The sequence below is a fragment of the Phyllobates terribilis genome, unplaced genomic scaffold (genome assembly GCF_046119375.1).
Source record: "Phyllobates terribilis strain yellow unplaced genomic scaffold, ASM4611937v1 Scaffold_7__3_contigs__length_470593459, whole genome shotgun sequence".
NCBI lineage: Eukaryota > Metazoa > Chordata > Amphibia > Anura > Dendrobatidae > Phyllobates > Phyllobates terribilis.
Genome location: NW_027362767.1, coordinates 340,390,819 through 340,403,847, shown reverse-complemented (window position 1 = coordinate 340,403,847; position 13,029 = coordinate 340,390,819).

Here is a 13,029-nt window from a genome sequence, read left to right as displayed (position 1 = left end):
AGGTATGTTTGCCGGATTTATTTTTTGGTGAACACCGAGAATTTTTTTCATTTAAAAATGCTTGCTTATTGTATTTTCGTTTGAGACCCAAGTCCTCTGGGGATGAATCCCAGCGCATAGGGTTCATAATGTCACTTTTGCGCAAAGAGCCTCAGGAGTGGGCCTTTTCTTTGCAACCTAGTGATACATGCTTCAGATCAGTGGATAGTTTTTTTTCTGCTTTGGGACTATTATATGATGATCCTGACCGTGTCGCATCAGCTGAATCTGAGTTGAGACATTTGAAACAGGGATCAGGTAATGTGGAAAAATATTGTACTCATTTCCGTCGTTGGTCTACTCAAACAGGGTGGAACGATTCTGCTCTGAAAAGTCTATTTCTTGCTGGGCTCAATGAAAGGGTTAAAGACCTGCTAATTGCTTATCCTACACCTGAAGATTTGCAACAGGCTATGCAATTAGCTATATGGGTGGATAGGAGACTGCGTGCAAGGGTTAATGAGAGCAAATCCTCTGCTATGTCAGTTTCTGGTTATGAGAATGTGTGTACTAACAGTGGTGAACCGATGGAGATTGGATCGGTGGCACCTCGCTCTCAAGAAAAAGACCGCAGATTTTTTGAAGGCTTGTGTTTCTATTGCGGAAAATCTGGTCATTTGATTAAAGGCTGTGAGCTTCGTATGAAGAAAGAAAAAAAAATGGTCAGTCATGCCCGTATTGCCTGTTTAAATTCCAAGGGTGTATTTTTAGCTGCTTCCACGATTGCTCAGGAAAAATTAATGGAATTTCGGGTGTTTGTTGATTGTGGGTCTACTCTGAATGTAATTGATGGGGGATTCTTGGAAAGACTCAATTTAAAACCCGAACCTTTATCATCCCCCATTGCTGTGGTTTCTGTGGAAGGTTCCCCTTTGAAGAATATTACTCTCAAGGTCTGTGAATTTCCTCTCACTATTAATGGTGTTCACCATGAGAAATTGGATTTGGTAGTTTTGAATAACTTGCCTTCTCCAGTAATATTGGGATTGCCCTGGTTAAAATTTCACAATCCTGTACTGGATTGGTCTACCAGTGAAATTAAATCCTGGAGCCATAAATGTTATGACAAGTGTTGTAACGGGCGTATTGCAGCTTTGGATAGGGGAGAATTGCCTGTTCCTATTCAGGATTTTTGGAGAGTTTTTTCTGAGAAGGAATCGCAGGTTTTGCCTCCCCATAGAGACTATGATTGTTCTATTGAATTTGTCCCTGGAGCGACTCTTCCTAAAAGTCGTTTATTTAACCTTACTATTCCTGAGAGGAAGGCTTTGGAGGAATACATACAGACAAGTTTGGCCGCCGGTCACATTAGGCCCTCTAAGTCTCCTGTGGCGGTTGGATTTTTTTTTGTAAAAAAAAAGGACGGCGGTTTACGTCCTTGTCTGGATTTTGGTGAGATTAACAAAATTACTGTACGCAATCCTTACCCACTGCCATTGATTCCTGATCTGTTTAACCAGTTAATGGGGGCCAAGTGGTTCTCTAAAATTGACCTTAAGGGGGCATACAATCTGTTGCGCATGAAGGAGGGTGACGAATGGAAGACTGCTTTTAACACTCCTGTGGGTCATTTTGAGAATCTGGTTATGCCTTTTGGTCTTACTAATGCTCCTGCATTTTTTCAGAATCTTATTAATGACATCCTTAGACCTTTGATCGGCAAAAATGTGGTTGTGTATTTGGATGACATTTTGATTTATTCGCCGGATCTGGAGTCTCATTGGCGGAGCATACGTGAGGTATTACAGTTATTAATGGACAATTCGCTTTTTGCTAAGCTGGAGAAATGTGAGTTCGCTGTACAGAGAATTAGTTTTTTGGGCTACATTATCTACACCAAAGGTTTTGAGATGGACCTGGTTAAGGTTCAGGCTGTGCCGGAATGGCCTAGGCCTATTGGTTTGAAATCGATACAGAGGTTTTTGGGTTTCGCCAATTATTACAGAAAATTCATAAAAAAAATTTCTAGTATTGTCAAACCTCTGACCGATCTCACCAGGAAAGGTGCTGATGCGGTTCAGTGGTCTTCTGAGGCCATTGAAGCTTTTGTGTATCTCAAGGAGAGGTTCACCTCTGCTCCCATCCTTATGCAGCCTGATGTGACTAAGCCGTTTTTGGTTGAGGTTGATGCTTCCTCTGTGGGGGTTGGCGCAGTATTGTCTCAGGATAACGGGGATGGATTACATCCCTGTGCCTTTTTTTCCAAAAATTTTTCGGAGACTGAACTGAATTACGATATTGGTAATCGGGAATTATTGGCTATTAAACTCGCATTTGAACACTGGCGCCACTTCTTGGAAGGTGCGGAATTTCCCGTTCAGGTTCTTACGGATCATAAAAATCTGATATATCTTGATGCTGCCAAGCGCCTGAATGCCCGTCAGGCTAGGTGGGCACTGTTTTTCTCGCGGTTTAATTTCTCCGTTACTTACATCCCTGGTACTAAGAATGTTAAGGCGGATGCCTTGTCTCGCAGTTTTTCTCCCATAGTCGGTGCTGAGAAAGAGGAGAACATTTTACAAGAAGGTGTTGTGATAGCTGCTTTGGACTCCGTTTTGGAAGATGAGATTCTTAAAGCACAGGAGAATGCCCCTTCTAACACTCCTCATGGGAGGTTGTTTGTGCCTGGGTCCTTTAGGAGAGATTTGTTTGTTGAGTGTCACGAATCTCGGTTGGCAGGTCATCCCGGAATCTCTGAGACCAAGAGACTGGTGGGTCGCAGTTTTTGGTGGCCTGGATGGCAGAAGGAAGTCATTAAGTGGGTGCGTCAATGTACTATATGTGCTAGATCTAAGTCCTCACATACTCCTGCTGCGGGGTTGCTTTGTCCTTTGGAGGTTCCCAGTGGTCCTTGGACACATTTGGCTATGGACTTTATATCTGACCTTCCCCCCTCTGAGGGTTTTACTGTCATCTGGGTGGTCATGGACCGTTTTAGCAAGATGTGTCACTTGGTTCCTTTCGTCAAACTGCCCTGCGCTAAAACTCTCGCTAAGGCCTTTGTCAAGGAAATTGTCAGACTTCATGGCGTCCCTACTGACATTGTTTCTGATAGGGGACCTCAGTTCGTGGCTCGTTTTTGGCGTGCCTTTTGTGACAGGTTGGGAGTTCATTTGTCGTTCTCGTCCGAGTATCATCCTGAATCTAATGGCCAGACAGAAAGGAAAAACCAGGATGTTGAGCAGTTCTTGCGTTGTTTTGTGGCAGACAATCAAGAGGGTTGGTCTGAGTTTCTGCCACTTGCTGAATTTGCTCTGAACAATCATACATCTTCTTCTGCTGGTTGTTCGCCTTTTTTTTGTTGTTCTGGGAGACATCCGTCGTTTGGGTCGTTCTCCAAGTTGGGATCTGCCGTGCCTGAGGAGGAGAATTTTTCCGGTGATTTGGAGAGAGTTTGGACGGATGTGCGTGGTAATCTTCAGGAGGCCAACAGAAAATCTAAAGACTACTTTGATAGGAAACGACAGGAGGTTTTGTTCGCTGTTGGTGACATGGTTTGGTTGTCCTCTAGGAATCTGCGGTTGAGGATTCCTTCAAAGATATTGGGTCCCAAGTTTGTAGGGCCCTTTAAGGTGCTTCAGGTTGTCAACCAATCTGCTGTTTGGTTGGAGGTTCCTACCTCCTGGAGAATTAATCCGGTATTTCATGTCTCTCTGTTGAAAAAAGCTGTTGTATCGGATTGTGACGCCTCTGCCTCTGTTCCTCCGGTGGTGGAGGACGGGGAATATGAAATTTCTCGCATCCTTAACTCTAGACGGTATAGAGGTAGTTTGCAGTATCTTGTGGCCTGGAAAGGTTTCGGTACCGAGGATAACTCTTGGGTGAGGTCGGATGATGTTTCCGCGTCCAGACTTATCAGAGCGTTTCACAGGAGATTTCCTGATAAGCCTGGTCCTAGGGGATCCGGAGGATCCTCTTAGAAGGGGGGGTACTGTTAGAACCTTGCTCTTAGGTTTTTTCCTTTGCTGGTCACATGACCTTGTTGGCCTATTTAATCCTGCTCCGCCCTTCTGGCTTTGCTGGACTTCATTGTATAACTACTTTCTAGCTAGCCTGTGCTCTGTATCTAACTCTGTTAGTTTGCTTGGTCTACGGACCTCTGTGTTCTATGTGTTTTGTTTGTTCGTCTGTCTGCTACTATTTCTGTTAGGAGGTGTCCCATTTTCCTCCCAGTCCTTAGTGCTTGTAGGGATTCCTTCCCCACATCTATAGGTCTCCGTACAGACTAGCTTAGGACTTTAGCAGGTCTGATCGCAGGATCAGGTCCCCTGTTACATCGTAGGAATTAATCTGAGTTCTATTGTAGGGACAGATCTCCTCTCTTTCCTTAGCTCTGGTAGCAGAACATAACAGCTGGTGGTGTGCTGACAGATAAGCGCACGCGGCTCTCCACTGATAATGTAGACAGACTCACGTTCATAAAGATGAACAAATCATGGATCCGAAACGACTTTTCTACCCCTGTGTCATCCTGGGGAGAGTAAAAGCTTGATGATTGGTTAAAATCACCCTACCAACCGTTTTAAGCTTTCAAATTACTAATCATGTTTATCTGTATCTTGGCTGGAAAATAATGTGGGCTTTGTAGCAGTGTGCAGCACTGATTCTATTAGGCCATCTATAATAAGCTCCACCAGATTTAAAATTACTAATCATGTTTATCTGTATCTTGACTGGAAAATAATTTGGGCTTTGTAGCAGTGTGCAGCACTGATCCTATTAGGCCATCTATACTAAAGCTTCACCAGATTTAAAATTAATAATAATTTTTAGCTGTATCTAGCCCGGAAAATAATTTTGGGGCTCCGAGATGCGCAAGACACATAAGTGCCTTCTTTCTGCACTACCTGCAGCATGACCCTCTTATTGTCAGAATTCGAAGTAATCATGACTACTGGGTTGCCACACTCTTAGATCCCCCAAACTTTTCGATCAACCTTTTCATTTTAATAAAGACCAAAAAAATGGTCATTTTTGAAATTATAAGCATTAGCAGGTTGTTAGAAACTGAAATCAAACAGTTTTCAACTCAAAACTTTATTCTAGGTGATGTTACATTTTCACATAGGACCCCTTGTTCGAAAGGAGCTTCTGAACTCTCTCGTCCATTGAATTTGTCAGGTTTTGGATGGTTTCTGCTTCAATTGTTTTGCATGAGGACAGAATACCCTCCCAGAGCTGTTGCTTAGATGTGAACTGCCTCCCGCCATCATAGACACTCCTTTTAATGATGCTCCAAAGGTTCTGAATGGGGTACAGGTCAGGGGAGCATGGGGGTCACACCATAAGTTTGTCCCCTTTTATGCCCATATCAGCCAGAGATGCAGATGTTTTATGTGCAGCATGAGATGGTGCATTATCATGCAGAAAAATGATCTTGCTGTGAAATACACGGTTCTTCTTCTTGAACCATGGCAGGAAGTGCTGTTTGAGAAAATCCACATACATTATGGAGTTCATCTTTAGCGCCTTCAGGGATCCTAAAGGGGCCGACAATCTCTCTCCCCATGATTCCAGGCCAAAACATTACTCCACCTCCTCCTTGTTGGCGCTGTAGCCGTGTTTGCGTGGGGTGTCCATCAACCAGTCATCCTCCACTCCATCCATCTGGACCATCGAGCGCTGCACGGCACTCATCCGTGAACAAAACAGTTTTGAAATCAGTCTTCATGTAATGTTTGGCCCACTGGAGCCGTTTCTGCTTGTGTGAAGTGGATAGAGGAGGTCGACAGGATGGCGTATGCACAGCTGCAAACCTCTGAAGGACCCTGCATCTTGTTGTTCGGGGGACGTTGGAGGCACAAGCAGCTTCAAAAACTTGTCTGCTGCTATGACAAGGCTTTTTTGCCGCTGCTCTTTCAACCTGACGTAATTGCCTGTAGGAAAGAGTCCTCTATTTGCCCTTATCAGCACGCACACGTGTGTACTGTGAATCAGCTACATACTTCTTGATTGCCAAGACACTTCATCCTGATCATCGCACAATGTTGATTGTAGTCATGCCTTGACCTAAACACTCCACAATTTGTTGCTTCTCAGCAGCCGACACATCCTTTTTCTTTCCCATTTTGGCAGAAAATGTAGGCTGCTTAATAATGTGAGACAGCCTTCTTAAGTAGTCTTGCCTTTCATTGGACACACCTGCCAAACTAATTAGCACAGGTGTCTGCAATTGCTTACAGTGATATAAAGAGCCCTGACACACATCACCATCAATGAGTTTAACTGACAAACAAACAAATTCTTCCCTTATCACTCCTAAACACTTTTTGCATAATAATTTGGAACGCAGTGTACATGTGCTTTTCCACAAAACACCAGTGGTTCACGTAGTGAATCTTACAGTTCTAACTTGCCAACCGTGGTGAGTATGGAGTTGTTCAATAAAGGGCCCAAAATTAAGATAACATAGATGGGAGAGGTCTCTATGATTAGGAATTCCTAAGTATTTGATACCCTGTGAGGGCCAGGCAAAGGGAAAGTTGGACTGGATGGAATCCTATATGGATTAGGGGAGGGAGACATCGAGGGCCTCAGACTTCGCTGCATTGATTTTAAAATTTGACCATGTAACAAAGTGATCTATTTCAGCCATAACAGCATGGATGGATATATGTGATTGAGTGATATATACTAGGACATCATCAGCAAATAGAGAGCACTTGTACTCGGTGCCTCCCACCTCAATCCACCTAATATTGGGGTTATGGCGAATTGATGAGAGCAGGTGCTCCGTCACTAGGATGTATAAGAGAGGGGACAGAGGACATCCCTGCCTTGTCCCATTGGTGATTGTGAAAGGTGATGAAAATGTTCTGATGCACACCCTGGGTCTTGGGACACCCGGAGCCGGACCCTTTTTGGTGGATGCTGGTGGTTGTAGTCTTCGTGGCGGCGACCCGGTTCCGTGGCTCAGGGTGGTCAAACCAGTGGCGGAACTATTTATGTGGTTTTGATGTTTAAATGTCCGACTACGCCACCCGTGGATTGCGGTCAGAGTGAACCGCCGCTGCAGGGCAGACCGCTGAGGCTGGTGTTGTGGGTGCAGCAGAGCGTAGCATAACTCCCCACGGGAGGAGTATAGCCTCAGGGCAGTGTATACGGAGGATGGGGGTGATGGTGCAGGGCAGCAGCAGTAATGACACGGAGTCAGTGATGCAGTCCAGGGCCTTTACTCACAGTTCTTATTATCCAGACCATGTCTGCAGGTAACGGCTGCCCACGTCGTACTGTGCTCACCAGGTGAGGGGCTCAGACAACTCCCAGATAACTTTGGAGCGCTTCACAGGACCCCCTTTGTGTGTCCTTTGTCTGGCCTTTCTTACCAACCCTTCTGTCCGGCTGCCTCGGGCCTCCTCTTGGTAAACTTGGCGCCAGTTTCCCTGACCCTATGTGGTGCCTTCCTACCGGGTGTAGCGAGGGGCTGCGCCACATAAAATGTCACAGCCTCCGGTTTCTAGCTGAGGGTCGTTTCCTGCCTCCACTAGTTTCGGGGACCGGTCTCCCCCTTTGGCCTGACCCCTCCACGCAGGTGGATTCGGGCGTGCGGTGGCGACTCGCCCGTCCGCACCCCTGGGATCCCTTCATTCCTCGTTCCTGGAGCCTTCTCCACTCCTCTTCCTTCCTTCTCCCTCTTCCAGGCCTGGGCCTCTGTTACTAGGCCCGCCTCCGGAGCAGAGCTCATGCAGAGCCCCTGCTCCCTGCCACTTCTGCTCAGACTTCTCTGCACTGAACTAAGATGGTGCCCACCTTTTATACTCCCTTCTCAATGCACCCAGGAACTGCTTCCTCCCTGCTCCTGCACTACAGGGTTCCCCTTCCTCAGTGTTCCCTCCCCCCAATCCAGCCAGGGACAGGGACTGTCGTGCCCATCTCAGAGGCATATTGGTCGCCCTGCCCCACGGCAATGTGGTGTAATGCATGCAGGTGTCGGGTCCTGATCCACACTCCATCCTTACCTGAGAGTGAGATATCACACCTCTGGGTGAGGTGCAATACCTCTGTAGCAACCGAGCCCTCAGGGTGCTACAGTTCCATCTATCTTCAGCCTAGGTGACGTATTGTGATACAGGGCCGTGATTTTGGCTATAAAAGGGTCCCCTAGACCCCTACCCCAAGCTTTTTAAGAGAATCATATATGGCGTGCCAGGAGACTCTATGGAATGCTTTCTCAGCATCCAACGAGAGTATCTAATTACAAATTTTTAACTGCATCTAGCGCAGGAAATACTTTGTGCCTAGTAGCAGTGTCTGCTAGTCAGCGGATTATCCCGGCTGTTAAGCAAGCTACACCACCTGTAGTTTAGACACTTAATTTTTTCAAAGGAAATGCTTCGGGACCATGGGATACTCTGTGAAGAGCATCAGTAGGCACCCCAAGGCATAGGGGCTGGGACTGGCAGTAGGATGACTTGCGGTGGACAGCCGAGCTCGATCCTTATAAAAGCTTTTTAACTGCAGCAGCTTTAGTGGACGCTACTGGAGCTGGAATTACGCGGCTGCTGGCATGAGACTTGCCCTCCAATAGATCCCTGTAAATGGATTTAAAGTGTATTCATTCAAATTAGAGAGACAATTTAAATTAAAAAGCTTAGAGCTGCCTCCACCACAGGGGGGCTCGCTCGACCCACCAGCGGACAGGCACCAGTATTGGGAGAGGGAGGCTGGCCATCAGGGTTCACCGCGGCTCTGGCACAAACCCGGCGACACGGAGGTGGCACGGGCAGGAGCGGACTGGCCGTGTCGGCTTCTCACTTTTTGGATTTTAGAAGGGCATGACATGCCTATATCTGTGTCTCCCCCTCCTTTTACTCCTCCACCTCTTTTATTTTCGCATGACTATATGTACTTGTCACTTTTCCATGTGTTAGTTATGTCTTCTGAGCAGTTTTCAGCTTTTGTACACCTTTGAAGGTGTTTTCTATGTGTTTCTATGTGTTTTTGTTTGCCTGCCATTGGTTTTAACGGTGTTCGAAGGTGTTCGACGAACAGTTCGACGAACACACGGGTGTTCGACGAACCGAACCGAACTCGAACACTACGGGGGTGGCTCAACACTATTTAGGAGCTCCAACCCTTAAGCTAAGGGATTTTACCTTGCATGGTAAACCCCAATTGAATTCTTGCAGTGAGTGTTTGCTTTCTTTCCCAGTTACTCTTCCTGTCACCTCTTTAGGTTTCTTAAAGGTTAAACTTGATCTGTTTACTTTTGGATCTCCTCAGCTTTCCCTCTCTACCCTATGTTAACGTGTTTTAATTTTCTATCCTGGGTTATGTGTCTTCATGCACACTTTCTTCACCTTTTGTTGGCAGTGTGTTGCAGACACCCCTTTGGTTCCTCATGAGGTATGAGAAACCCCTTAATGGCTTTTTAGGAAGCCAGGTTAAAGGTGGTGTTTCTGAGTTGTGCAGCTATTGACTTTCTAGCCAGTACAGGGAACAGTTGGGTGTGAGTGTGGCATCTTCCTGTAGTGAGTATTCCCTTTTTCCATTAATGGTGATTGAGTATATGTTACATTCTTTACAGTATCCAATAGTGCTGAAGAAAGCAATTTCAGCTGAGGTGTGGAAAAATGCAATAAAAGTTAATTGATATATTCATGGAGACCTGTGCCTGTGCTGAAATTAGGGCCTATCTGTCAGCTGAAATCCCTACAATTGGTATATGTGCAATGTGTATGACCACATTCACACTGTGGCCATTTCACAGACAAAACCCAAGAAAAAACCAAAATGAGCATATACCCTGTCATAAGGTAAATAACATAGGGTGCTTAGTTAGCACTATTTTGATTTAAAAAAATTATATAAGCCATCCAACCGCAACAAGGTTTACCCAGTGAGAACAGTCCTATTCTGTCTCTAGTGTTAAAACCTCACCTTCTGTCAGTCGACCTCAATATAGATAAGAGCAGAGCAGGATGCAGACTTTTACGCTTTTTTGATCAAAATAGTGTTAACTAAACGCATAGCTGTGTTAGTGGCTCTGTCAGCTATGGGGCATTTGTAGTGGCATTCTACGATGGTAGTGGTACTGATTCAGGGCAAATCTAGAGGTGGAAATCAGATGGAGGAATAAGGAGTTCTTGACCTTTCCCACACTAAGGAAACTGTCAGCTGAGACAGGAATGATGAATATTATTATGAAGATTGTGTAGAGAAGAAGCACTGCCAGCCAGATTGAGGGTCATGGAGATGAGCCCATCAAAGGAGAATGGTGTTTTTACAGGTGATACACAGCAAAGTCAATATTTTACCTATAGATCTTCTGCTGGCAGCTCTGTTTGTTCTGTGGTCAGCTTGAGAGAAATATACAAAAAAGAAAGTCAGCTCGTCATAATTAATTTACTTGTATATGACACAGACAATGTATGGAAGCACCCTGGTGTGGGTCAGAGTTAATTGCTGGAAGAAAAGGAAAACATTTCCAGCTTTAAAACCAGATGAATGTAAGTAAAATCTTGCCTTTATTTATTCAATGAAAAAGCATTATAGCTGTTAGACCACGAAGGACTAGTCAAACTGACGTGTTTCAGTGGTTAAACCTTAATCATGGCTTGAGAGTAAGTAATGGCATAAGTACAGTTGGTCGCGAATGCTCAACAGCACAAAAAAAATGCTGGTTTTGGAAAGAGAGGTGAAGACTTCTACACGCGGGCATCTCAGATGTGGGAGATCACACTACCACACTACGGACTGATAAGACAATTGCAGAGTACAGGTTCTGCAGAAGAGAATGTCCAGGCCATAATAGAAATTTACTACGGCTCTCAATCAGAACATGATATGACTTGATGTGTTCATTTCGGAAAAGCAATCTAGCTAGCAATGAGCAAGGTTAAAGTTTTCCTCCTATCCCTTCTCCACTCACTTTTCTTTCTGTTAAGGATAAGCTGTGTTCTCAAATTGACAGGGCTGTTGCTAAACAGATGTCTGCAGATCGCACATCTGACCACTAGAAAACCATCCATGTGGTGCATGCAGAGACAATGCTCCTCCATCTATACCAACAGTAGAACTTAAACAAGAACCAAGGCATGATGATATGATATGACATGGTATTGTAACATTTTATTTACTGCTGCAGTACTTGATGTCACAAACTCCCCATCATATTGATACCTCGAAGCCTAAAGCTCTGTTGCCTTATTTGTCCTTTATACTGGACCTTTTGTGTCGCATGGTGATAATACTCCTCTTAGTGCCCCATATAATAATACCCACAATTTTGCTGCTTACATAGCAAAATGCCCTCATTTTGTCCTCTAGATGGTAAAATTGCCCCCTAAAAATATTAATGCCCCCTGTGAATGGTCTAGATATTAATAGTGCTCAGATTCTAACCCCTCCACACACACACACAATTTTCTGGAAATTAATAATGCCTCCTTTGTGGCACTTTGAGTTTCCCTATAATTTAATAATGTCTTTTAATTGCTCGCTTAACATGTATTATCGTCCCCTAAGAACCACTCTAAAAAAGTATTAATGTCCTCTGAGTGTCCCTTTAGAGATTTTACACTTCTTGAGCTATCATTTTATGAAGGGGCAATAATAGTTTTAAAAAATAAAATACTAAAGGAAATTCCCCAAAATTCAGACATTTAACTACATCTGTCTAGTGTATAATGTAAAAGACTCAATACCATGGATGAGACTGTTGTAGCTGCTAAAGCAGCAGAAGCATCACCACCACTACTGGCACCAGCCTTCTGGGCAGTAGTACTATGAAATGCAAGCCACAATGGGCCTCATTTGCCTCCAACAAGTGGATTATAGAGGAAGAAGTGGATGGCTTTATGGAATTATTGGCAGACCATTTGTCACACCACTTTAAGGGCTAGCCAAATAGTTTTTAGAAAATTTTGAAGGAGTTAGCACATTTGAATTTCAAAAGATGCCATCTTGACCATGGGAATGATGAAGGCATGAAAAGCTGAATAGCAACTAATCACACAGTAATGATTTATCTAATGGAAAGACAAAAAAAAGAATATAATGGGGACCATCTGTTTATTAATGGAGTGCTAGCCAAAATATGCCTAAAATAATAGCAATAAAAAAAGAGAAGACATACAAAACATCCATTGCACTTCCTCATTCCCAAATGGTGCTTTTCCTATGAGCCAATTTACCTAATTGACTTATTGACTTTGCACATGGCACTTTACTGTATGTATTCATGTCTTACCTTTTTATATTCTTTTGATAAAGCATTATTTATTATCTGTATTTATTATTTATCACTATTATTGCACCTTTCTTCTTTACTAAATACTATTAAGCATTAGTTAGGGTTAGTGTCCATTTATACCTATATTAGATATCCATTATATTTACTTGGCTTCATTGGTTATCATGCTGGTCATACGGTCATATGGGTTATATCCCAGTGCCAATATGTGGATTAGAAAACAGATTCTGGCACAATGGCACAATTTTATTTGTTTTTATTTCTCTTGACCAGGTTTTTGCATTTGTTACTTAATAAATATTTACATTGTTTAAATTTAGCTGGTGCAACTAATCTTTCCTATGTGTCTCTTCTCTTTTCTTTAATTGTATCTTAAGGAAAGATCATCAATATAAAAGCCAAAGAAATTTTCTAAAAGAGGACAGCCCCTTCAACTACGTATATAAAAAAGAAGTTACTATTATTGTAAATGATCAGAAATCTCATCGTTTTTTGAGATTTTCTTATTTCCAGTTCTCATTCTTTTTGTGCATGCCATATTCTTTCATTAAGTCGTAAAGCTATATTCATATATGATATCTAATGACGTGTATTTAAATTGAAAGATGTATTTGTAATAATATTATGTGATTTGAAAGGTGGAAAGTAGAGTATAAAATCACCTGTGAACAATGTTTTCAACAGCAAAGTAAACAATTCCCGTAATTACATCTCTTAATTGTTTTAATTCTTCTAATTTCACTAGGTGAACACTATGCGGTTGGAATCTATAACAACAGGTTTGATATTAATGCAGT